Source organism: Pantherophis guttatus, chromosome 5 (genome assembly GCF_059756535.1).
Source record: "Pantherophis guttatus breed Tessera chromosome 5, ASM5975653v1, whole genome shotgun sequence".
NCBI classification, from domain to species: domain Eukaryota; kingdom Metazoa; phylum Chordata; class Lepidosauria; order Squamata; family Colubridae; genus Pantherophis; species Pantherophis guttatus.
In genome coordinates, this window is record NC_142067.1 from 85,175,926 (window position 1) to 85,199,653 (window position 23,728).

General features: G+C 40.7%; 2 long non-coding RNA genes across 2 annotated transcripts; one reads left to right on the forward strand and one right to left on the reverse strand.

Moving 5' to 3' along the window:
• Positions 1 to 5,434: 5,434 nt before the first annotated feature.
• Positions 5,435 to 9,962, reverse strand: LOC117676113 (uncharacterized). Its single transcript, XR_004594347.2, has 3 exons — positions 9,913 to 9,962; positions 8,730 to 8,799; positions 5,435 to 6,521 (listed from the first exon to the last, which is right to left on the reverse strand). It is a non-coding gene; the product is annotated as an uncharacterized LOC117676113 (long non-coding RNA).
• On the forward strand, positions 6,516 to 13,238 carry LOC117676108 (uncharacterized). The gene is made up of 2 exons (XR_004594346.3): positions 6,516 to 8,178; positions 9,105 to 13,238. It is a non-coding gene; the product is annotated as an uncharacterized LOC117676108 (long non-coding RNA).
• Positions 13,239 to 23,728: the final 10,490 nt, after the last annotated feature.

Genomic DNA, 23,728 nt, shown 5'->3' on the forward strand with positions numbered 1-23,728 from the left:
TTCTACTCTCATGTCATTGGTAAATTTCACAGGAATTACTCCCCCCTCTCCAATGATATTTTTCCAATCCTTGGTACCATTGAACCTTTGAAAGCGAGCTTTGTAATTAGGGATTAGGTGGCTCCAGTGTCCACCAGGCATTCATATGTTCTCCTTCCTATAGTGAGTGTGAGGAGTGGTTCGCATTCTGCTGCCTCCCTTTCTAGTCAGAGTGTCCCAAGATCATCCTTGAACTGTACCTGTTGGGGTCATTCCAGGGCCTTCCTAGCCCTCTGCAGGGCAGGAGACTCTTGGAAATGGGGATTGGGGGGGAAAGTGTTGTGGTTTAGAAATCCTAAAGGGTTTTCCCTACATTCTTGTTTAAAATGTCCCTTTCTACCACGCCTGTAGCAGTGCTTGCATCTTGTTTCGAGTCATCCCTCTTCCTTGCATTGCTGACACCTTGGCTACCTGTTAAAAGACTGGAGTCCCAAGTGTCTCCTATCATTGTGTAGGGCAGCGAATACCTGCAAGTCTTCTTTTCTCTCTGCCCTTCTCTCTCTCTCTCCCTCTCTTTCTCCCTCTCTCCCTTTCTATTTCCCTTTTCTCCTTCTCTTCTCTCAATTTCTCCCTTTGGTTGAAGACAAAGTTCACAATCCTGCGCAACTTTGAAATCTTCAAAATGGACCAATTTGAGACAATCCTGTGGAAATGCCCCCTGATATTGTTGGCTGATTGATCCACGAAGGCAGAGGCTAGGATCCTCTGGTCCTTAGGGCAATTTAGGTCTAGGTGGGCATATGCCACCCCTACTTCTAGGAGATGAACCCAGAAAACATCAGGCATTTCTTTCATCTTCTGTGTTGTTCATTGGAATTCTGACCAATTGAGGGGTTTCTGTCCTATCTCTTGTAGGACCTCCAATAAGGTTTCTTTGGCCCAGTTATATTCATCCCAGTGCTTGGTGTTGTTTTAATTCCAATCTGATCAATTTAGTGGCCAGGTGACTCTTATGGGGGTCACCTACCCTGAAGTTGAACTTCCTATGTCTCTCTAATTTTATGTTGATATTCAATTGGCTCTGCCAGGTCTCCCTTGTGGTTTCCTGCCCCACCTGTCAGCCCCCCCAAAAAATAGGGTCTGGGAGGACTCTGGTTCCCTCTCAGAGTAAGGGCACCTCCTTCCTAGGGAACAACCTGGCTATCAGCTTTCAGACCAAAAAGGGATCTGGGAGGATCTCTGCTTCCTTTGCAGTAAATTGGAACTTTGCGGAACCTCAGGCCTCGGAGTTGTATTTCATCGGGGGTGTTCCTTGGAACCCTGACAGTATGGGCATGTCCTTTCACAACCTGCCTTGTGGTTTTCAGACCCAGGAGAGTCTGGGGAGACCTCTGCTCCCCTTAGTAGTATGGGCACCTCTTTTCTAAGGTAGAGCTTTGCTCAGTGACTTCCAACAGGAACCCTGGCAAGCATTCCATACTTTCTCCTTTCCCATTCAGTTGCTTAGCCCCTGCTCCTTGCAGAAAGTCCTACACTCTGGCCAACCCCTCTTGCTTTCCAGAGCCCATCGGTCACAGCCCTGTGGGATTAGCAATGGGTATGGGCGTGGCTAGCAATGATGCGGACAGTGCAGGATCCACCTACACCTGACAGGGAGACCCCTTTTCACTCACACACACATGCTCACATCCTTTCACTTCTCTGGGGTTTCCAAATAATTTCAAATTTAGTGGTGCTCACCTCCTTTCCAAGCAGCCTTCAAGCACAATATTAAAAAAGCTCCCTTTACTACCCTTCACCACTTGGGCAGGATCCAGGAAGCTTACTCATAGAGAAAAGGGTCTGTTGCCAGTAGGGTGGTGACTTATGTAGGCCCCATCTATTGTTTAGGTTAGCTGGGAGTCCCTTCGTGGTCGCCAAATTATTGGAAGGAAAAATTTCTTCAGTTCATTCCTTCCAGCCGGGACGATGAGATGGGCGCTGATGAATGAAATGAGAAAGTGTGAAAGTGAACTGATGGGAAAGGAGGTTTTATTTCAGAAATCAGAAACTGCAGTGACAACAGTGCTGAGTTCTGGGTCAGCTGGCTGATTGGAAGAGTAAGTAGAATGATTTTTATTCCCTACTGGACCTTTGTGATTGAAATGGTTGGTGGGGATTAGTTTAATAATATGTCTTTTGGTATTTTGATTGTCCCTATTTGGTTTTCTGGATGGTGGATGAGGTCAAGTCTAGCCTTGGGGAAGGGTGGGGAATGTAAATCTAGTGGGTTTTTGTGTTTATCTAGTTTAATCCTTTCAATTTGGCCTGTCTCAGTCTGAAGCACAGAAGCTATTTCTTGTTACATTCTTGTGGGTGTGCTTTCTGTCAATAGATACAATGTATCCATTTGCAGAATGCTCTTATTGGGTTGCCTGAGGCTATTCTGCTTGGCTGGGAGGTGGGTTATTTCTTAGCCTTTATGGGTGGTTCTTTTCTTTTCCTTTCCTAGAGTCATGATATTTGGGGTGGGGGGGATAATTCTTTCTACAACCTCAAGGAGCATTTCAAGTCCTTGAATGTATAATTACTTTAAGTCAAAACTGCATTTCCAGTGAATTTAGTGAGGTGTATTCCAAGCAAAAAGACAAAGTGTTGCAAAGTGGTAGAATACATAAATATAAGATAATACATAATATATATATTTTAATATTGTTACACCATTGTAAACCATTGATACTATCACCCATCTTGCCTTTTGTAAATAACTATTAATTTCTGCTTTTTAGAATCAAATTTTATTTCAATAGTTCTTCTGTGCTGTTGCACAAAACCAACTCTAATATTTTTAAGAAAAGCTTTTACTAATTAATTTAGCTATACATAATTTATGTTTATTCATTATAAAAACACATGATCTATGTTTTGTAGAAAGTGTCCAAATGACCACTAAGACATTAATTTAATAATTAATGTAGGATTATTTCTTGTACTAAGGCACTTTCCGCCCCTTTCATTGTGCACACATGCATATATTCTGTCAGGATGGGGTTGAGGGTTTTCCCCGAACCGTGAACCAGCTCACAAGCAAACACACTAGGACTGAAATAAAACTAGCAGAGGAGTCTTGTATAAAAATATACTTTACTTGAAAATGTTTAAAAAACACTATATCTTTAAAAAAGCACATTAACAACAAAGTCTTATTTTGGTTAAATGAAGCCAGGCCATCTCCCTAAATTCCTCTCCACAATACCGAAACAGTCCATAAGAAAAAACTAACATGACATTAAACAGCTTCGGTGTCGATACATCATCGAGGTGGTAGAAGGGCAGCAGCGTAAGCTTCACAGCTAAAAGTCACCTGTGAAAAACAATTCAATCAGCAAACGTGGCTTGAAGCTCCTGGGAGGGAAACTGTCCATCTCTCCCTCCGATCGTAGCTCCAACAGCAGCAACAGTTCAGATGTTGGCTTGCGTGCTTCAACTCAGCAAAAGGCAAGCCGAAATTGGAGACTTCAAAAGGCTCCCAGCTATCTCAACTCACAGTTGCAGCTAGCTCTGTGAGAGTATCTTTACACAGCTCTTTGGCTCCTTTTCTGCTGCTATCTCTGCTGCAGCCGTCAGGACTCCTTAGCTGAGTTCTCCTCTCTTCTGCAGCTCTGCTCTGGGCTCTGCATCCAGGTGCTTCAGCACTGGCTCTGCATCTAGGCCTAAACAGCGTCTAGGCCCGAATAGCAAGCAGAAAAGTCCGTGCTTATATGGGGAGTTAACCTGCAATTAACTAGGGCGGGGAAGGCTTGCAGTTAATTGCAAACAGGAGATGGCTTGATTGGGTCCATACTGTTTGTGACTGATCAAGTAGCTACAGCAATTCTGAAAACACTCGTGACATATTCTAATACTGATATTCTCCAATAGTCAGAATCCAGAAAGTGATTGGAATTCATTCTGAATTGAAGTGCTATAGAGAACAAAGCTATGCCAAAGTCAGTTTGGACTACTTACCCTCCATAATTTCTCCTGTGAAATAAATTTGGAAGTATATTCTCTATCAAATTGGATGCATAATTGAAAAATACATTCTTTTTCTAATCAGTTTTACTGGAATTGCTTTCCAGTTCTATGAAACTTTATACTTTTTTAAAAAAAAATATAGCAAAATACAAGTAGGTAAGACCAGGGGTGAAATGCTTCCGGTTTGGACTGGATCGCCCGGTCTGGTAGCGATGGAAGCGGGTGGTTCGGAGAAGCAAAAATCTCTGCCCCCCCCATGCCCAGCTGAGCCACACAATCATCAGAGGCTTTTTTTTTTTTACTTTTAAAAGCATTTTTTCTACAATCTCTTCAGCCGAAAAAATGCTTTTAAAAGTAAAAAAAAACCCTCTGATGATTGTGTGGCTCATCTGGGATCATCAAAGGCTTTTAAAAGAAAAAAAGCCTCTGCTGATCAGGCAACTCAGCTTGGATCGTCAGAGGCATTTAAAAGAAAAAAAGTTTTTTTTTTCTTTTTAATGCCTCTGCCAATCCAAGCTGAGTTGCCTGGTTGGCAGAGGCTTTTTTTCTTTTAAAAGCCTCTGATGATCCAAGTTGAGTTGCCTGATCGTCAGAGGCATTTAAAAGAAAAAAAGCCTCTACTGATCAGGCAACTCAGCTGGGATTGTCAGAGCCTTTTGAAAGCATTTTTTTACAACCTCTTCGCCGAAGAGGTTGTAGAAAAAATGGTTTTAAAAGTTAAAAAAAAATTGGCCACGCCCACCCAGTCACATTACCCCCTCAAGCCACGCCCACAGAACCGATAGTAACAAATTTTAGATTTCACCACTGGGTAAGACCTTTCTTTTTCCATTCCAAATTGGCTAAAGTTCAAATGGCTTAAACCTCATTTAAATCATTGCAGGTTTGAAGATCTTATGAAGGTTCATTTGTCTATAGCAATTTTAAGAATTTTATTTATTTATCATGTTTATGTAACCATGGATCTCACAAATGTTTCTAGGCAGTGTGCAACCCTCAATTAAAAAGAAAACCAACACACATAAAACAATAATTATTAAAATTATGAAAACTATTTTAAAAGCACACAAAATAAGAGAGGAAAATGTTCTACCACAGTAAGGGAGCCATTGCAAAAGCCCTTCTAGCCATGACTGCTAGACCTGCTTTTCAAACAGGAGTCTTGAGTCCAGGAGAACTCCCAGGTTGCAGTGCCACTTCATCCAGCCCTAGGAATATTTATCTCCCTCCTTTTGCTCATCTCCCTCACCATAAAAATTCATCATCCCATTCTTGGAACCCATCTGTTCCTGCATTCAAGGTTTAGAATTTACCTCCTTTTCTAATCCAGTTGTGATAGGCATTGAGAAAATCAGTTGGTTGCAACATTGCCAGGATGCTATTATTTAACCTATAAAACCTCACAGGAGCTTTGAAACATAGCAGGAGAATGGCAGCCAAGCAACCAGGAAGACTCTAGATCCTTTAAGCACTTTTATTTGCATATTTACAATTGACCTTCCTTTACATAGTTTCCTATCAACCTCCCACTTTTTGGTTTTCATTTTGCAAATTGTCAAAACCAACAGGGACATCAGAGGTGGTCGGAGTTGTCAAAATAAGTCAAGGTGGCAGTTGCAACCATGTGAGCGAAGTACTGCTTCTTTTTTATTTGAGTGATCTTGTCCTGAAAACCCACAAGTACATATCTAAACAGCATTTCTTTTTTATGGGACATAGAATTGGAGCATTGAATATTTTTCTTTTATCTGTCCTTGTAAGGGAGGATATGTATACGTGTGTCTATGCATGATTGCAGATGTTGGTGGGACCCTAGATGTTCTTCATATACTCCTGTTGATCAGCTGAAGGCGAAAAGAGTGAAGATGCTTGGCTCTTTGTTTTAAGATCATCATAAGTGAAGTCATTTGCAAATCAGTTCCAGAAAACATTTATTTGGGAATGGAAAATGCTGGTGGTATGGAAATGCGCTACACTGTAATTACTTCTAACCATGGATGGGATAAATTGAGATTTATATTAATTTTTTCTGAGTCAACATCTATTTAGTATGAATCTAAATATTGTTATCCCTAATTCGTGTAGTTTATTTTTGTTCAATATTGTAAAATCTGCTGTGGCAGAAACTCTGTATATCTTATTATTCAAAATGACTCAGGTTTCTACAAACATTGTATGCTCTTATTTCCTCTTAATGGTGCTCTACTTCTGGGAGAATGAACTATAATGCATAGCTAGCTCAATAGGGGAAGATACTGAATAATTAATGATAATACTCCTTGTTCTTCAAGAATGGGTGTTAGAGGACTGTTGAAAAATTGGTACCTAGTAGTCCACGTAGGGCAGATTTTTTCCCAATGTTAGCCTTCTTGAAGCTACTCTCTGCTCTATTCCTACATGAAGGGTAGCTCAGACTCAAAAATATATTGATAGTATACTTTGTTGTCAGCCAACTAATTTAGTAATATAATAACATTTCGATTCTCTTCACCTCCATTCACTGGACTTCAGATGTCACAGATCAAATCTGCATTCATACTCCATACCTGAAATACAGAGAAGTGTCCTGTTATATCACTTGCTCAATTTATGTCATATGTGTAATTATGTAATTGACATTTTTGCATCATTTGTGACAATTATATAATTTGAATCAATGTATACTATATAGAGGATACCAAGTCTAATGGCCATTCCAATTTAATATATATCTCTTTCTCCAAATAATCCTTTGATCAGTTTTACTATATTATATATTCCACAAGAAACAGCACTTTTGAGCTAGTTATTTCATTCTTATCTTGAATATGGTTATGCAAATATTACAAGCATTTGCACATATCAATAGATTAGATCAATGAATGAAGAAAATAAGAAAATGTATTTGTACAAATAAAAAACAAAAGGTTTTTTAAAAGGTGTGTTGGATATGTTACAAACCAGGAAGCTCTTGCTGAAAAACAATTGTATAACCCCCCAGAAATCTGATTTGCCCTATATGCTGCTTTGCTCTGAAAAATTGAAAACCCAAATAATTTTGAAGCAAGGCAATATGTGTAGGACTTTCAAGCCATTATTAACCTACAGTAGATATTACTTACCAGTTGTTGCTGTAAATATTCACATTTGTTCTTCTAATGTATTTGACATAAATGTCCTACTTTATCTCCACTGAGCTACATTATTTACCTGAAAGGAAACTGGCTCAGAGTTGAAGACATCCTGATCCTTCCACATACAAAAGTTAGATCAAATCTTCCCTTCCTTCATTCCTTTATTCTCAGTGAACCTAAGATCACCTTCTCATTTTAAAGATAAATAAGCAAGAGAAGTGACTTATTTCTTTCATATAAATATAGTAAGATTATGGGCAGATTACTGCATTCTGTTTTCACAATTTTATTTCATTTCACTTTATCTAATTTTTTCTTCTTCACATTTCTGTGATGTACCTAAAAAGAGATACTGTGACAAGTTCATGTTTGTACCCTGAACTTCATTGTGAAATTGAGATTAGAAGTCTTTCATAGGAAATGTTTACTGTGCAATAGTGCACATTGTTTATAAAATTGTACAGGGTGGAAGGAGAGATCCAGACACAATTGATTTCCTTTGCATTCTCTTGTGCTCTGTCTCTTTTATTTCCCACAAAATAATTTACTGAGGAGGAAAAGACAGGAGACCTGCATAAGGTCTTTCGATTCAGGCTGCCAGCTCTCTCTATGAAAATACCTAACACCTAATAATCATTTTATTGTCTATTACATCAGCATCACTTTGTTGCCTTAAGTTGATTCATGGATATCATTTCCTCTCTTGTTTTCCAGATCTAGCTGTATAAAAATTTACTCAGAGTGAACTATTAATCCTATGGGAGGTGGCTAGAACACTCATTTTGTCACCATGGTGACACTGCGGAAACAGTTCCCCATAGCAACGGATCTCTGCCCAGTCAACAACATTTAGAAACAGTTACTCTGCAAAGATCAGCTATCATATTGAAAATCTTCATTCCAAGTGAGACTTTTAACATAGCAACTAGAAGAAAAATTACAGGGCTGGAATGGAATCAGTTGCCTTGGCAGCAAGGTCATTCTCAGTGGCCACTTTGTGGCTACTATAACATCTCTCCAGACTCCTCATGAAAAAGTGGGACCCGCCCTCGAGTCTCATTTCTCAGAGAGACTTGACATAACTGCACAGGTGAAAGAAATGCTGAAATGAAATGTATTATGATATAGAGCCGTGATGGCGAACCTGTGGCATATGTGCCAGAGGTGGCACGCAATGCCCTCTCTGATGGCACGCAAGTTGTTGCCCCAGTTCAGTTTTGCTGCACATGTGCGTGCGCCTCCCGCTGGTCTTTGGGTCTCTGCCACACATGTGTAGGGGCAGGGAGCATGTGGGGGGCACACATATGCAGGGGGCATGGTGTGTGCGAGGGGCACTCGTGCGGGGGCATGGCGGGGGCGCATACATGTACAGGGGTGGGGCACATGCGGGGCGTGTGTGCATTCACGGAGGTTGGGGTGCATGCAGGGGGCGTGCGCATGCAGGGGATAGGGCCCATGCAGGGGGGCCATGTGCACATTGCATCCTGGGGGTTTGCGCGCCAGAACTTTGGGCACTCGGTTCAGAAAAGGCTAGCCATCATTGGTATAGAGGGAACAGCTGTTCCTGTTGGGCATAACAGAGAAGAAAAGAAAATTGGTTTTATTTGTGAGTTATTGACCTGGGTGATTTTTAAAACTTACTTCTGTTTCAGTAGATCCCAGTGTATGATACCATCGTTAAAACAAATCTTCATAAAAGCATAAAAAATACCTGCAATATGACAGAAATATCAATATTGAGATTAGGAATGTGAAGAGTCAACATGAATCTCATTCTATCCAGGCTTTTAATGTTTTTTTAAAAGAGCTATAGAAAAAACTAATGTTTGTTTGCTTACAAAGCTTTTTGTGAGACAGTATGGGAGAGCACAGTCAGTGGTGAAAGAGGCTAAATCTGAATGTTTTATATAGAAAGATAATGGGTGTGTGTGGGAGCTGTATATTTAGTACATTTCTCTATGTAAACTCATTTTTATTCATATACACAACATAGACCAATTACACTTTCCCTTTCAGAATAAGCAGTGTTATACAGAGCCCTGCAAAGGAACAAGTCTTCAGATGAATCTTTTTCTTCAGATGAATCTTTCAAAACAAAATACAGTAATTGAGTGTAGATTTTCAATCAAGATGGGAAACTAACAAATTTCCTTCGTCATGTTGCTTGAACTATAATTTTTTTGCTAAATCTTTCAAATATGCTTCCCCAGAAATTTCTGATTTTTTTTTTTTTTTTGTAATACTAAAAGAGTGGAGGAGACAATATCATGACTAAAAAGAAATAAACTGCAATAAAAAAATACAATTATGATAAATATCTAGATCAGGGGTGTCAAACTCAAGGCTCACGGGCCAAATGCGGCTCGCGATGTGGTCGGATCCGGCCTGCAGAGCCATCCTGTTCTACCCAATATGAAGAGGAAAGATCAGACCAACGTAGTTTCGGCCTGGTCTACCCAATGCGAAGAGGAAACATGTCAGCAGTTTGGGGAGTGGCATCAAGCTGGCCATGCCCACCCAGTCAGCCACGTCCGCTCAGTCGGCCATGCCCAGCCAGCCCCCCCAAGGTCAACCACAGCTGTGATGCGGCCCTCAATGAAATTGAGTTTGACACCCCTGATCTAGATCTTAATTTACTATTATAATGGAAAGAGCCTTGGTAGTATAGTGGTCTAAGGCATCCTGTTATTAAGTTGGTTATTAAGACCAGCTGCCTGCAATTATTGCAGGTTCGAATCTCGCCAAGGCTCAAGGTTTACTCAGCCTTCCATCCTTTCTAAGGTAGGTAAAATATATATATGAGAAAATATACTGAGATACTGGCCATCTTCCTGCTGAAGCCCTCTCCTGGCAAAAACAAGATTATATTCAAGGATGTCCTCATTGGTAGTTCAGACATTTTGCACACAAGCTTTATTTCATCATCTAAGTCCTCACAATTGCACTCATGTCAATCCTACTAGTGCTCAAAACTCTTTGTGAAGTCCACTGTTTGTTCCAACTCAGTGGGGAGCACAAAACAACAGCACCCTCTCCAGCCCTCTCCAACTTCCAACTTGATTTTTATTGGTCTGCATTTACTTGTGTGACAGAGGAAAAATGTCCAGTGTGTTAAAAAATGACCAAATTTTCCCTAAGATTGATTGGGAATAATGAGAAAACTGTGGTGTTATAATGGCACCTTGATTTCAGGAGGGAAGGGGAAACTTTGAGCAATTGCTGGGAGAAGTTCCTATCAGTGGAAATCATTGGTTCCACTTTTTGAATGCAAAGTTTTGCAACTTTGTAGTATTTCTTCTGATGCAGCAGCTCAATTTGGGAAGTCCTGCAAGTGCCCCAATGCTGCTATGAGGACATGGCTGTAGTATTGATTAATACAGGTACAGCCCTTCTATGTGGGAGGGGCCTAAATCCAAGTCATATCCTTTTTTATTTTTCAAAAATATTTTATCAATTTTTGCTACATTAGATACAGTTAAAGAAGGAATCAAATGTATCTTTCATATAAAATGCATCATATGATTTTGGTCCTGTTTAGTTTTTAGCTGATTTGATTTATTGAGATTAAATAATTCTGTTGATTTCACAACAGAGAGATGTAAATAAAGAGTTCATAAAATATCCAAAATTATATTAATATTTTGGAACAGTATCCAAACATACAATAATACTACTCTTTTCCAAGAAAATTCACATATCATTTTGCTGTAGATTTTTCATCTACAGAAGTGCACTTATAAGTTTTATATGATAGGCATAAACTAAGAAATGAAGGTCTCTTATTACGTCAAAGATCAATCTGGAAGGGAGAAAATGGAGAACAAACTACAATAAATATCAGTTCATAGAGATCCTGAGGAGACAGATCTAGAGGCCAAACAACAACTTATTTTAAATACATAAGGAACAAATCTTTTATTTTTTAATGCATATTCTAAATAGCAATTGTACAACATATGTGGGCACAATTGGGATGTAGATCCCAGCAGATCCACAGAAGTCTCTTTCCCAGTGACATGGTTCTGATTCTGACCTCTCTCTACTTAACAAAGAAAACAAAGGAGGCAAAACTGCTTATATGCTCTAGATTTAGTATAACATATTACCCTGTTTCCCCCAAAATAAGACATCCTCTGATAATAAGCCCAATCGGGCTTTTGAGCAGATGGCAATAAAGCCAAGCTCTTATTTCAGGGTTCAAAAAAATATAAGACAGGGTCTTATTTTCGGGGAAACACGGTATTTGGTTCTAAATTCAGTCAGGGATTAAGAGTGAGAAGACCCAGGTTCTAATCCATTCTCAACTATGAAAGTTTTACTGGATGATTTTAGATGAGTCACCCTCTTGTACACAATACACCACATACAGGTGTTACCGAAGGGAATAACAGGAGGAAGGAGCATTATTCCCACTTCTCTGAGCACCTGAATGAAAGGCTGGATATTAAATCTAATAAGAAAAACCTGAGAATGACATCTTTCAACATAATGGTAACTACTGAACGATCATATGTAGGATTGGGCAGTGGGTACATCCAGAGGTGAAATGCACTTACCTTCGCTACCAGTTCAGAAATGTGAGCGCACGCCTCTTCTGCACATGTGCAGAGGGTCAAAATTGGGACATAATGACACCCCGGTGGATGGGCGGAGTCTCCCGCCGCCGGCCCTACAGGTTCGCACGAGCCGGATAGATCTGGCTGGATTTCACCGCTGGGTACAACCTATTAGAAACATCTATTAACCATTTAGAGAAAAGACTGCATTGATGTACATTTTTGGAATAAGAAAGCATAACATTTTTTATTTATTTATTTATTTTTCAGATTTCTATACCACCCTTCTCCTTCCGGACTCAGGGCGGTGAACAGCCAAATATAAAACATTTGTACACAAAAGTTAAAATAGATTTAAAATAATTAAATAAAATTTGGCCCATAATTTAAAACATTTCAATTAAAATCAATATCAAATTTTAAAACCAACCATAAAATCAGGAAAGCCCAGCTAACTGAAAAAAGTAGGTTTTAAGGGCCCGACAAAAAGTCCGGAGGTCTGGGATCATTCGTATCTCTGGGGGTAGATTGTTCCAGAGGGTAGGTGCCACCACAGAGAAGGCTCTCCCCCTGGGGGTCGCCAGCCAACATTGTCTGGCCGACGGCACCCTGAGAAGGCCCTCTCTGTGGGAGCGAACTGGCCGGTGGGAGGCAATTGGTGGCAGAAGGCGGTCCCGTAAGTACCCCGGCCCTAAGCCATGGAGCGCTTTAAAGGTGATCACCAACACCTTGAAGCGCACCCGGAAGCCAATGCAGCTCGCACAGGAGAGGAGTCACATGGGAGCGCCCCGTCGCTCCCATAATCCCCCACGCGGCCGCATTCTGCAACAGTTGGAGCCTCCGGGTGCACCCCAAGGGGAGCCCCATGTAGAGAGTGTTACAATAGTCCAGATGAGAAGTGAGTGCTTGAGTGACCGTGCGTAGGGAGTCCCGATCCAGAAAGGGGCGCAACTTGTGTATCAGGCGAACCTGATAGAAAGCCCCCCTGGCCACGGCCGTCATATGCTCTTCTAAAGATAGCCGTGCGTCCAGGAGGACGCCCAAGTTGCGGGCCCTTTCCATGGGGGCCAATGATTCGCCCCCAATAACCAGCGATGGCACCAGCTGGCTATACCGGCTATAACATGTTCTGGGATGATACTTAATATGAACAAAAAGTTTGTTTAGTTAAAAGTTAGTTTCTTACAGTGTATGAATCTCAAGTGTCCATAGTTTCCTGCTGGAATTATGGAGCCTAATATGAAGTGGGCGCACAAGCCATGATAGTACCTAGATTCAATAATTGACACAGAGTAGAGATAGTAATGGAAGATACTAAAGGTTAAGAAAAGTATAGGAAAAATGAATAATGACAAAGAAGGTGAAAAAAAAGACATGACATTCAGTGCTTCTTTTACAAGCATATGTCTTAATACAAAGAGCAGTCATTGTGGAATTTAATCAGTAGCAAGTGGGAGTAATTATTTTGTAATGTAATGTAAATAAAAATGCACTTCTAAAACTTATTACTTACCATGAGAAAATAAAAGTTTTTCTAGTTGCGAATAGTAGATTTAAATGATGAATTTTCATGATTAAAATTTTATTTCCCATTGCTGCTGTCCTGCTAATTACAAATTGTCAGCCTCTTTGTCTGCTGTTATTTGCACTGATACTGTTTTTCATTAAAAGCAAAGAGCACATTTAATATCTAAAGCTCAGTCTTTAAGTGCACAGCTATTTGAGTTTATCTAATAAATTGCTGCCTTTCCTTGCCATAATTATTTTAATACCTGTTTATCTAGTTTTCTAACTCTGCATTTGCATTTTTCTTTGTAAATCCAGCTGAAGTTAATAATATGCATACTGTTGTTATTCAGTGAAATTTCAGAACTTAAGACCATCTGCAAGGGAAAGAAGTGTGTTTGTAGGGGACCCTGGCTGGATGCCTGATGGTTTAGACAATTTTGTCTTCAAAAGGTGTACTGTGTAGCAAAGCAATTCATTGGCAAACATAAACTTAAAAGACTACAAAGATTTTCTTTTTGAGGGAGCAAAAGTCAGGCACATGGAGAAGACTATGAGGCTATCAAATATCAAAGAGATTTAATACAGATAACTCTGGAGGAGGCATCCCAGGGTCATGAAATGTTGTAATGAACTGGGGTCATGTGGACCCCCACAGTCATCAGCAGAGAAGCCCTTGTACTTATACCCTCCTCCTTCCCCCCCCATCTAGAATATACTGTACCTATTCTTCTTCAACAGTACTTTCATTAAGGGAAAATGCTGAAAAAAGGAAAGATAAATCAAGATGAAATAGGAGTCATACACACATGTCCTAAAATATTCACAGCATGTAAAAGCCACAACAGCTGCCTCCCCCAGTCAGCTATGAAAATCCCTTCTTCTGGAAAAATACAAACTGCCTCTTGTTCTCTTCTCTTGTATACACACCCAGGCAGAACACTAAGAATGTGACCTGCATTCTTACTTGACCTTGATTAAAACAGCATTCATTGTTGAATTCTTTGAAACAAATTACTTGTGAAAGTGGAAACCAACAAATAGAAGACAAAAGGGCAAACATGTCTCTGAACTGTCTAGAGACTGGCCTTATAGCAAAAGGTTACATGTTGTTTGCATGCTGAAGATTAGCATGGCAAGGAAAAGAGATTATCAGGGAGCATGTATATTACACATAGAATAGAAATGTGTGTCTGCATTGTTATTACGGGGCACTGCATTTGTGCATGATAGCACTAAAATCACTTAAAATCAATGTAAGGGTTGGGGTTTGCATCATGATAATTATAACACATATTTCATAACTTCCCCTCATTCTCCTCCATGAATGTTTGTATGCATATGTGTGCATATCCACACACTTGTCGTATGACTTTTATGCTGTGTGATGGCAAGTAGATGCATATTATGCTTGTATTGTGAAATGCTTGATTCACGTTTTCTTCTCACTATCAAAATTGTGTCTCTGATTTATTGATTTATCACTATATTAATGAAATCCTGCAATCACAGGAATCTGTTTAATAAGGTATAAAAAAATAAAATGAAATATAAAAAATTAAGACAAAAAAGCCCCAAAAAAGTATTTAGTTTTTTTCCAGAAAGCAGACAATGTTGGAGACAAACAAATCTTATATGGAAAGTCATTTCAGAGGGGCAACTTCATCACTGAAAAACAGTGCTTCTGGCCCTGGCTGTCAGGAACCTCTCAAAAAAGCAGACAACCAGCTATTTTTCTGGGGCTGAAAAATTGATTCTGCAAATAACCAGCCATAAAGGGCTTTTGACTTGGGCCTTGAATTTATTTGTTACATTATTCCTGGACTTCTATTATGTGTTAATCATTTGCCAGAAGTACCTGGAATTATTACTTGATGTTAGTTTGCATTCAGTGGCTGTGGGAAGGTAGATTTGCAGAATGAAGGCCATCCATAAAACAACTCAGCTTTGATTGGGAATGTACACTGGCCGGAAGCCTATTCAATGGTCACTTTAATCAGATACCAACAACAGGCCATTGTCATGCATATTTTCAGAGAGTCATCGGTGACCTTTCAGGTTTGTAACATTGTACAGTATTTATAGATCAAGGTTCACTGATGTGGATATTTCAGCAATATCCTGAAAATTCAAGAATGCATCCTTGCTGGTAAAGCAACACAGCTGCCAGGCTTTGCAACCTTTTCCAACAGGAGAGTTAGGCCATCAAAAGGCCAGTAAATAGGAAATTCTTTTTATTTCTACCTCCATTGTTGGCTGTTTCAACACATCCTGTTTATGTTTTGATCATTTTCTCTCCCAAAGTATTTGACAAAGAGTTTTGGCTTCCATTCAAGCAGTTGAACACAAATTGTTGACAACTCTCTAAACTCTATTTCTCAATATTAATATTTCTCGTAATAAAGCAATCAACATGTACTAATAAATTATGCCAGAAGAGTAAATCCAGAACAGGATAAGAAAATTATTGAATTTTAAGGTATTTAAATTATTTCTTAGAGAGATAGTTTCACTTTAAAATGTAAATAGTTTTTTTTCTTCCATTCGTTGTGTTTGATTCTTGGGGACTGCCTGGTCCCTTCAATTTTCTTGGCAAGTTTCTTTTCAATAGCAGTTTACCGCTGTTTCTTTTCTGAAAGAAAGTGATTAGCCAGCCTGCTTTGTGCCTAAGGAAGGAATAAAACTCTGAGTCTCTTGGTTTCTAGCCTAATGCCTTAATCGCTACACCAAACTAGCTCTCCTAAATATTGTAATATGACTTTAAAAGAAAAGATGCAAATGATATAGAAATCTTCATAGTTTGCGTGGGTGAGTTAATTCTATTCTGCATGGTATTAGACAAACAACATTGTTTTGTCTCAAAGCTTTCATAATGAGAGTGAGTTAGTGTAGGAAGTTAGCACCCACCCCTCTCCTGGAAGAGTGAAATATTTTAGGAAATATGAAAAAGGCAGAATATTATATTTCCCTGGGATAAGCATGTTTTGAAGCAGCTCCCATCTTCCTGCCCCCACCCTTTGTCAATGGGCCATTAAGGCCTGGGCCAGTCTATTCTACATAACAAAGATCTACCTCCTTCAGGCAGAGCCATAGTAGGAATTGCCAAAGATAGGATTAGCCCTCTACACAATAGCAGCAGAAACTCACCACACGTGACCTGGGAAGCACATGTGACCATCAGCCAGCAAGGCCCCCACCCCCTGGGAGTCTGACAACCAATCAGGATACTCTTTTGGGGCCCCAAGAAATGCAGAGCCAGAGAGAGCATAAAAACCCGAGGATTTACTGTATCTGCCCCCTTTTCTGTTTAGGAACTCAAGCCATGTGATCCTGTCCACCATTAAACCATCTTTCCAAGCAGTCTCCATGTCTCCAGTGTCTTTTTCCCCACTTGGAGCAGAACCTAGAAGGATGTTTCTTCCAACAGTAGAAAATAAAATTGAGAATTAGTGGTAGAAAAATCAGGTTCCAGTTCCTCCTGAATCATGAAAGTCACTCTATGCTCTTGGATCAAGTCCCATCTCAAACAGGACTCAGACTTTGATTGTGCAGTCATGATCTATCCACACGTGCTTCCTATTCTGGCTTACAATACTTTGATAGATGTAAACTAGAGTAACCCCTAATATAATCATCCTGAACTTCTTAAAGTAAGAAGTGGATCCAGCACATGGTAAATATCCCATTCCTCCCACTTGCCATTTTCTTCTAATAACATTGTTCTTCTACATCTGTTAGCTCTATTTTATTCTTGGACAGAAGTGGAAACAGTTTGGTAGATGTGATCCTTTTCCTATTTTCATCACTGATTTTTATACGTTCCAAACCTCCATCTTCAGTTCACAAATTAGCATGAAAATGCATGTGCAGAAGATCTGCAGGATATTGTAACAAAAAGTCAAAATGTTGACCATCATATGTGCGACTCATATAACAAATAAGCAGAGCTTCAATAGCATTATTGTGATTGCTGTCTTGACTTTTTTTTAAACCCCAGCCTGTGTATATCCCTGCACATGTGCATACAGGAAGCTGCAGAATTTCATTTCTAAATCCAAAAATACTTTTTCTCACTGGAACATTTTACAACATATCCAGATGTATTGGCAAAAAAATGGTAACTGTTGTCACAACCATTATTACCTCCCTGTAACAATAAAAATAAGTAACAATCAAATAAATACTGTTTAATATTCTCTGTTTCTTGCTGTTTTATCATTATCACCCACTTTATGTGAATAACTGCAGTCACTACAATAAATAGAAAATTAGCCCCTAATATTTGATTCAGAAGTAGATTAGCATGCAGTGATGATATTGACAGTAATCTTCGGGTGGAGAATTTGGTGCCATCCAACTGATATGGAGCTCCATTCTCAAGATCTCCAATCATAAGAAGTGGATGTGTAAGTTTAAAACTTCTTAATGTCATAATTCAATTATTGTAGCAAATAAGTCCTGAGATCTGTTTTAGAAATTGTATGTCAGATGATTATATTATGAATTCTGATGGATGAAAACAGACTTTAGGAACATATTTTTAAACATTGAAACTATAAATATAAAGATGAATTTGCATGGTTATATATCTTCTTGTATTTAATATTTTAGAAAAAATCATTAAAAGTGCTTAAGGGTTAACTGATCAATATTGTATCTGGTTACTTGCTACTGATATTCAATAACCAAATTGGCTTCTGAAGACTTTCTGAAGAGGCCAATATTTTTCTCTTTGAAATATAATGAAGAAACTCTAATAATTTGACTATGTTATTAGCTACAAAAAGAGGAGGTGGAATTGCACTATATGTAAGACACCACTATATATCTACAGTAATACACATGATCAAATATAAAACCCCTCCAGAATGATATGGGTTAAAATAAAAGGGGAAAAAGTGACATTGCCATAGGTGTACATTATAGGCCACCCAACCAATCAGAAGAAATAGGCGAACTCTTTACCAACCAGTTAATGAATGTATGTAAGAAGCATACCACAGTAATAATAGGAGACTTTTAACTATCCAGATATCAACTGGGAGACAAACTCTGCAGCAAGTGGGACATCAAACAGATTCCTAACCAATCTAGCCAACAAATTTGTAATTCAAAAGGTATAGGAGGGAACTAAAAGTAAACCTATAACTGGACCTAATTCTTACTAATAGAGAAGTGATAGAGGGAGTGGAAGTTGCCAAAATTCAATATAATGCAAACACAAGCAATAGAAAATAATCCAACTAGTGTCTTAAACTTTAAAAGAGCTGGTTTTAACAAACGCAGAGAGAGCCTAGGAAAGATTCCATGGACAAAAATCCTAATGGGGAAAACAATTCAAAAAGCATATGAAACTCTGAAACAGGTGATCATAAAAGCCCACTCTAGCACAATATCACTGAAAAAGAAAAACAAGACATTTAAGAAGAAACCAGCATGGCTGCACAAAGATCTCTCTGACAAACTGAAAGACAAAAAGGACAAGTACAAAAAAATGGAAAGAGGGACACTTAACTAAGGCTGATTATCAGCAAATAGCCAGAACATGCAAAGAGGAAGTCAGGAAAACAACGTTTCAGAATGAACAATGCTTAACGCATTGTAAGCCACCCTGAGTCTCCGGAGAAGGGCGGCATATAAATCAAATTAAAAAAACAAAACAAAACAAAAACAAAAAAACCCAAAGAGTTGCAATGAAAGTCAAAAATAATTTTAAAAAAGTTTCTTTTAACATATTAATAACAAGAAATAAGTCAGGGAAACCATAGGCTCACTAAAGAGAGAAGATGGAAAGGAAGTAACAGGTAGGGAGAAAGCAGAGCTGCTTAACTTGTTCTTTGTATCAGTCTTCACGCAAAAAGAAATTATAGCCCAACATACTAAAAAAATTACTGTAAAAGACAAACTAGAAAATTAAAATAGGCAAGAAAATGGTAAAAGAACACCTATCTGACCTTGATGAATATAAATCACTGGGACCTGACAGATTACATTCCAGAGTTCTGAAGGAGCTGGTAGATTCAAAAATCCTGGAGCATTGGGGAAGTGCCTGAGGATTGGAAAAGGGCTGATGTGGTTCCATCTTCAAGAAAGGAGAAAAAAACAGACTCAGGAAACTACAGACCAATCAATCTAACATAGATCTGTGAACAACACTGTAGAAGCAAATAAAGTTATAACTAGTAGTCAGCACAGATTTGTTAAAAAGAGATCATGCCAAACCAATCTTATTTCATTCTTTGATAAAGTGACTAAATTAGTAGACCAGTGAAATGCTGTGGATATAGTATACTTAGATTTCAGTAAGGGATTTGACAAAGTAGACCACAGCCTACTTCTTGGTAAGCTAGAAAAATGTGGAATAGACAACATCACCACCAGATGGATTTGTAGTTTGCTGGCAAACTGTACTCAACGAGTAGTCCTTAGTAGTACTACATCCATATGGAGAGAAGCAAGCAGTGGGGTACCACAAGGTTCCGTCTTACTCTTCAATATCTTCATAAATGACTTAGATGAGGGAATAGAAGGGGAATGCATCAAATTTGCAGATGACAGTAAACTGACAGGAATAGCCAACACCCCTGAAGACAAGCTCAGGATCCAAAAAGATCTTGACAAACTTGAACAATGAGCCCTATCCAACAAAATGAATTCTAATGTGGAGAAAAGCAAAGTTTTACATTTAACCAGGAAAAATCAAAGGTATAAATACAGATTAGGTGAGACCTGGCTCAAAAACAGTAACTGTGAGAGGGACCTTGGGGTCCTAGTGGATGATCACTTGAATATGAGCCAGCAGTGTGCAGCAGCAGTCAAAAAAGCTAATACAATCCTGGGTTATATAAACAGAGGCATAGAATCAAAATCACTTGAAGTATTACTACTGCTTTATAAAACTCTAGTAAGACCACACCTGGAATACTGCAACCAATTTTGGTCATAATACTACAAAAAAGATGTTGAGACTTTGGAAAAACTTCAGAGAAGAGCAACTAAGATCATCAAAGGCCTGGAGACTAAATCATATGAAAAATGGCTGCAGGATTTGGGTTTGGCTAGTCTAAAGAAAAGAAGAATCAGGGACGATATGATAGCAGTATTCCAGTATTTGAGGGGCTGCCACAAAGAAGAGTGGATCAAATTATTCTACAAAGCACCAAAGGGCCGGACAAGAAACAATGGTTGGAAACTAACCAAAAAGAGAAGCAACCTGGAATTAAGGAGAAACAGTGAGGACAATTAACCAGTGGAACTGCTTGCCTTCAGAAATCATGAGCGATCCATCACTGGATGTTTTTAAGAAGAGACTAGGCCAGGGATGTCAAAATCAAGGCCTGCTGGAAACAGAGAAGGAATAGCTCGCGGTACCTTGGCCCAATCCTCCCGAACTCTGTTTTCTCTGGCAGCATGCTGGAACAGATAATTGCAGCCAAAACGGAGCTAGGGAGGGCTGCCGAGCTCTGTTTTTGCTGGGAGCATGGTGCAGGAGGCCATCAGAGCAGAAAACGGAGCTCAGGATGGCCACACACGGCCCTTGTAGCTCCATTGTTGCTGGAAGCTTGGTACAGGAGGCCGTCACAGTGGAAAACAGAACTCCGGAGGGCTGTCTGCACTCCTCCTGAGCTCTGTTTTCGCTGGCAGAGTGCTAGCAAAACAAACTACTAGCAAAAGTGGCATTTGATCACAAGGCAAGGAGGCATCGAGAAATGTTTTCACTTTTGCATTTGAGCATCCAAGAAGGGACAGGAAAGGAGAAAAGGAAAGAGGAAAAACAAAGAAAAAGAAGGGAAGAGCGAAAAAAAGAAGAAAGGAGAATGAAGAGGGGAAGAAAAGGGGAGACGGAAGGAAGGAAGGAAGGAAGGAAGGAAGGAAGGAAGGAAGGAAGGAAGGAAGGAAGGAAGGAAGGAAGGAGATTATAATGAGAGGGAGGGAGAGTGTTATGTATGTATCTTTTTTGTGCGGGAAATTCAAATGTAAAGTGAATTCTGATTGGTTCTTGGTCGCCTCTGAAAAGCATATAAGGAAGGCAGTTGCCTGTGTTCTTTTGCTGAAGTCTCACCCTGAATTAAAGAGCTGTTGTCACTAGCTTGCTTGTGCCTCTCGTTATTCCCGCGCTACAACATTGGCAACAAAGGTGGGATTGAGGCCACAAGAAGCAATTCAAAAAGAGCTCTGAGTTTCAGCCAGGGTGACTAGCGAACACGGAGACACAGCATGTCTGCCTACGTTCCGCCAAAACCCTTCGACCCAACCCGAGAGAAGTGGGGATCGTATCTGACCAGGTTCGAGTGCTCCTTGGAATCGAGCGAAATGCAAGGCCTCTCAGCGAACAGAAAAAGGGCCCTGTTCTTAAGCCACTGCGGGCCAGACATATTCGAGATGGCCAAATCCCTTTGCGAGCCAACCCCAGTCCAGACGGTTCCCTGGGATGTCCTACAGGCCAACCTGAGAGCTCACTACGCTCCGGTTCCATCCAAATTTGTACAGCGCTACGAACTCCGGCAACGTGTTCAAAAAGAAGGAGAGCCGGTCAGCGCTTATGTGGCCGTGCTTCGAAAAGCCGCAACACATTGTGACTACAGAGATTTAGACGACGCACTGCTTGAACAATTGATTTGCGGGGTTCGAGATACCCGGTTACAAAGGTGTCTTCTAGCCAAGCCAGACCTAACGCTAGCCGGCGCGCTAGACGAAGCCCGAGCACACAAGGCATCAACGAAAGCTTCGAAAGTGCTGCAGCGACCAAGTTCAAGCAAAGATGGGCCGAAAACAGCCCCCGTCCACAGAGAAGAGGTGCGAACCAGCACAGAGGAAGAGTCAGACGAGGACGTCTTCCATACAGAAAAGAAATTGAGCGAACAAAGCCGCCGCCACAAGAACTGTCCTAGCTGCGGCGGGGATCACGAGAGACACTCGTGTAAATACAGAGAAGCCATTTGCAGGCGTTGCGACAGGAAAGGCCACCTAGCACGAGTTTGCAGAGCTCAATTTCCGCATAGTCGGAAGCCACATGACTACCGCGACCAACCAGAGCCGGCTCGTTCAAAACAGCCAATCAAAGATGACGGCGCGAGAAAATGGCACGAACCTCAAAAGCGGGAGACCTACAGCATGAGAATCGGCCAAGCCAGCACAACCGACGATGAGAAAGTCTACATGAAAGTAGAAATCGATGGCAGACCGTGCGAAATGGAAATCGACATCGGGTCTACGTTATCGATAATGTCCTGGACAACACTCAAGGCGCTCCTGCCCAAGTTGCAGAAAACCCAGCTGTCCCATCAGAAAATCCGCCTCTTTGACTACCAGGGAAACCGAGTTCCTGTTGAAGGCGTGGGCACATTCCGGGTCACCTACGGAAAGAGCTGCCCCTGACCATCGTTAGCAAGCCCCTACCAAGTCTACTGGGCATGAAATGGTTCCGAGCCCTTGGCATGGGCTTCACGGGCGTTCACAGCATCAGTGGATCATCCCTCAAAGAAACCCTTCTCCACGAGTTTCGGGACATTTTCGAAGGGACTCTAGGCAAGTACGTGGGGACCCCAATATCCTTTAATTTAGACCCCAACGTAGTGCCAATCAGACTGAAAGCAAGACGAGTTCCCTTTGCTTTAAAGCCCAAAATTGATACGGAGCTCGACAAGCTCATTAAGCAAGGGGTGCTAATTCCCATAGATCACGCTAAGTGGGAAACCCCGATAGTCATGCCAGTCAAATCGGATGGCTCAATAAGAATTTGCGCTGACTATAAGTGTTCGATTAACAAGGCATTGCAGCAGAGCGCCTATCTGGTTCCGATAGTCCACCATCTACTACACTCCCTGGGACCTGGCAAGCTATTCGCAAAACTTGACCTTGCGCAGGCGTACCAGCAACTGCCTGTAGATGATGCTACGGCAGAATCACAGACAATAGTAACTCACAGAGGTGCCTTTAAATGCACCAGACTTCAGTTTGGGGTCAGCATCGCCCCTGGGCTCCTTCAGAGCACAATGGAGCACCTTCTACAAGGCCTCCCAGGTGTCGTCCCGTATTTCGACGACGTTTTGATTAGTGGCCAAGACGAGACTCAGTTAGGCCAGAGGGTTAGACAAGTCCTAACAAGATTCAGAGAAGCGGGACTTAAACTCAAACGAGCAAAATGCAAAATAGCGGTTCCATCAGTGGAATTCTTAGGCTACCGAATCGACGGCACAGGCATTCACCCCACAGAAAGCAAAGTCAGGGCCATCCGAAGCGCACCCACCCCCAAGTCGAAGTCCGAACTGGGCCTTCTCAATTTTTATACGATGTTTTTAAAACACAAAGCCACCGTTGCGGAGCCCCTGCACAGGCTCCTTGGGAAAAACGTTCCGTGGGTTTGGGGCAAACGAGAAGCAGCTGCATTCAATGCAGTAAAGAGATATTTGTCTAAGGACAGTTTCCTCATTCAATACAATGCTGAACTACCCCTAGTGTTGGTCTGTGACGCTTCCCCCTTTGGCGTAGGTGCGGTTTTAAGCCATAGACTGCCAAATGGGTTAGAGGCGCCCATCGCCTATTACTCTCGCACTTTGTCTAGTGCTGAAAGGAACT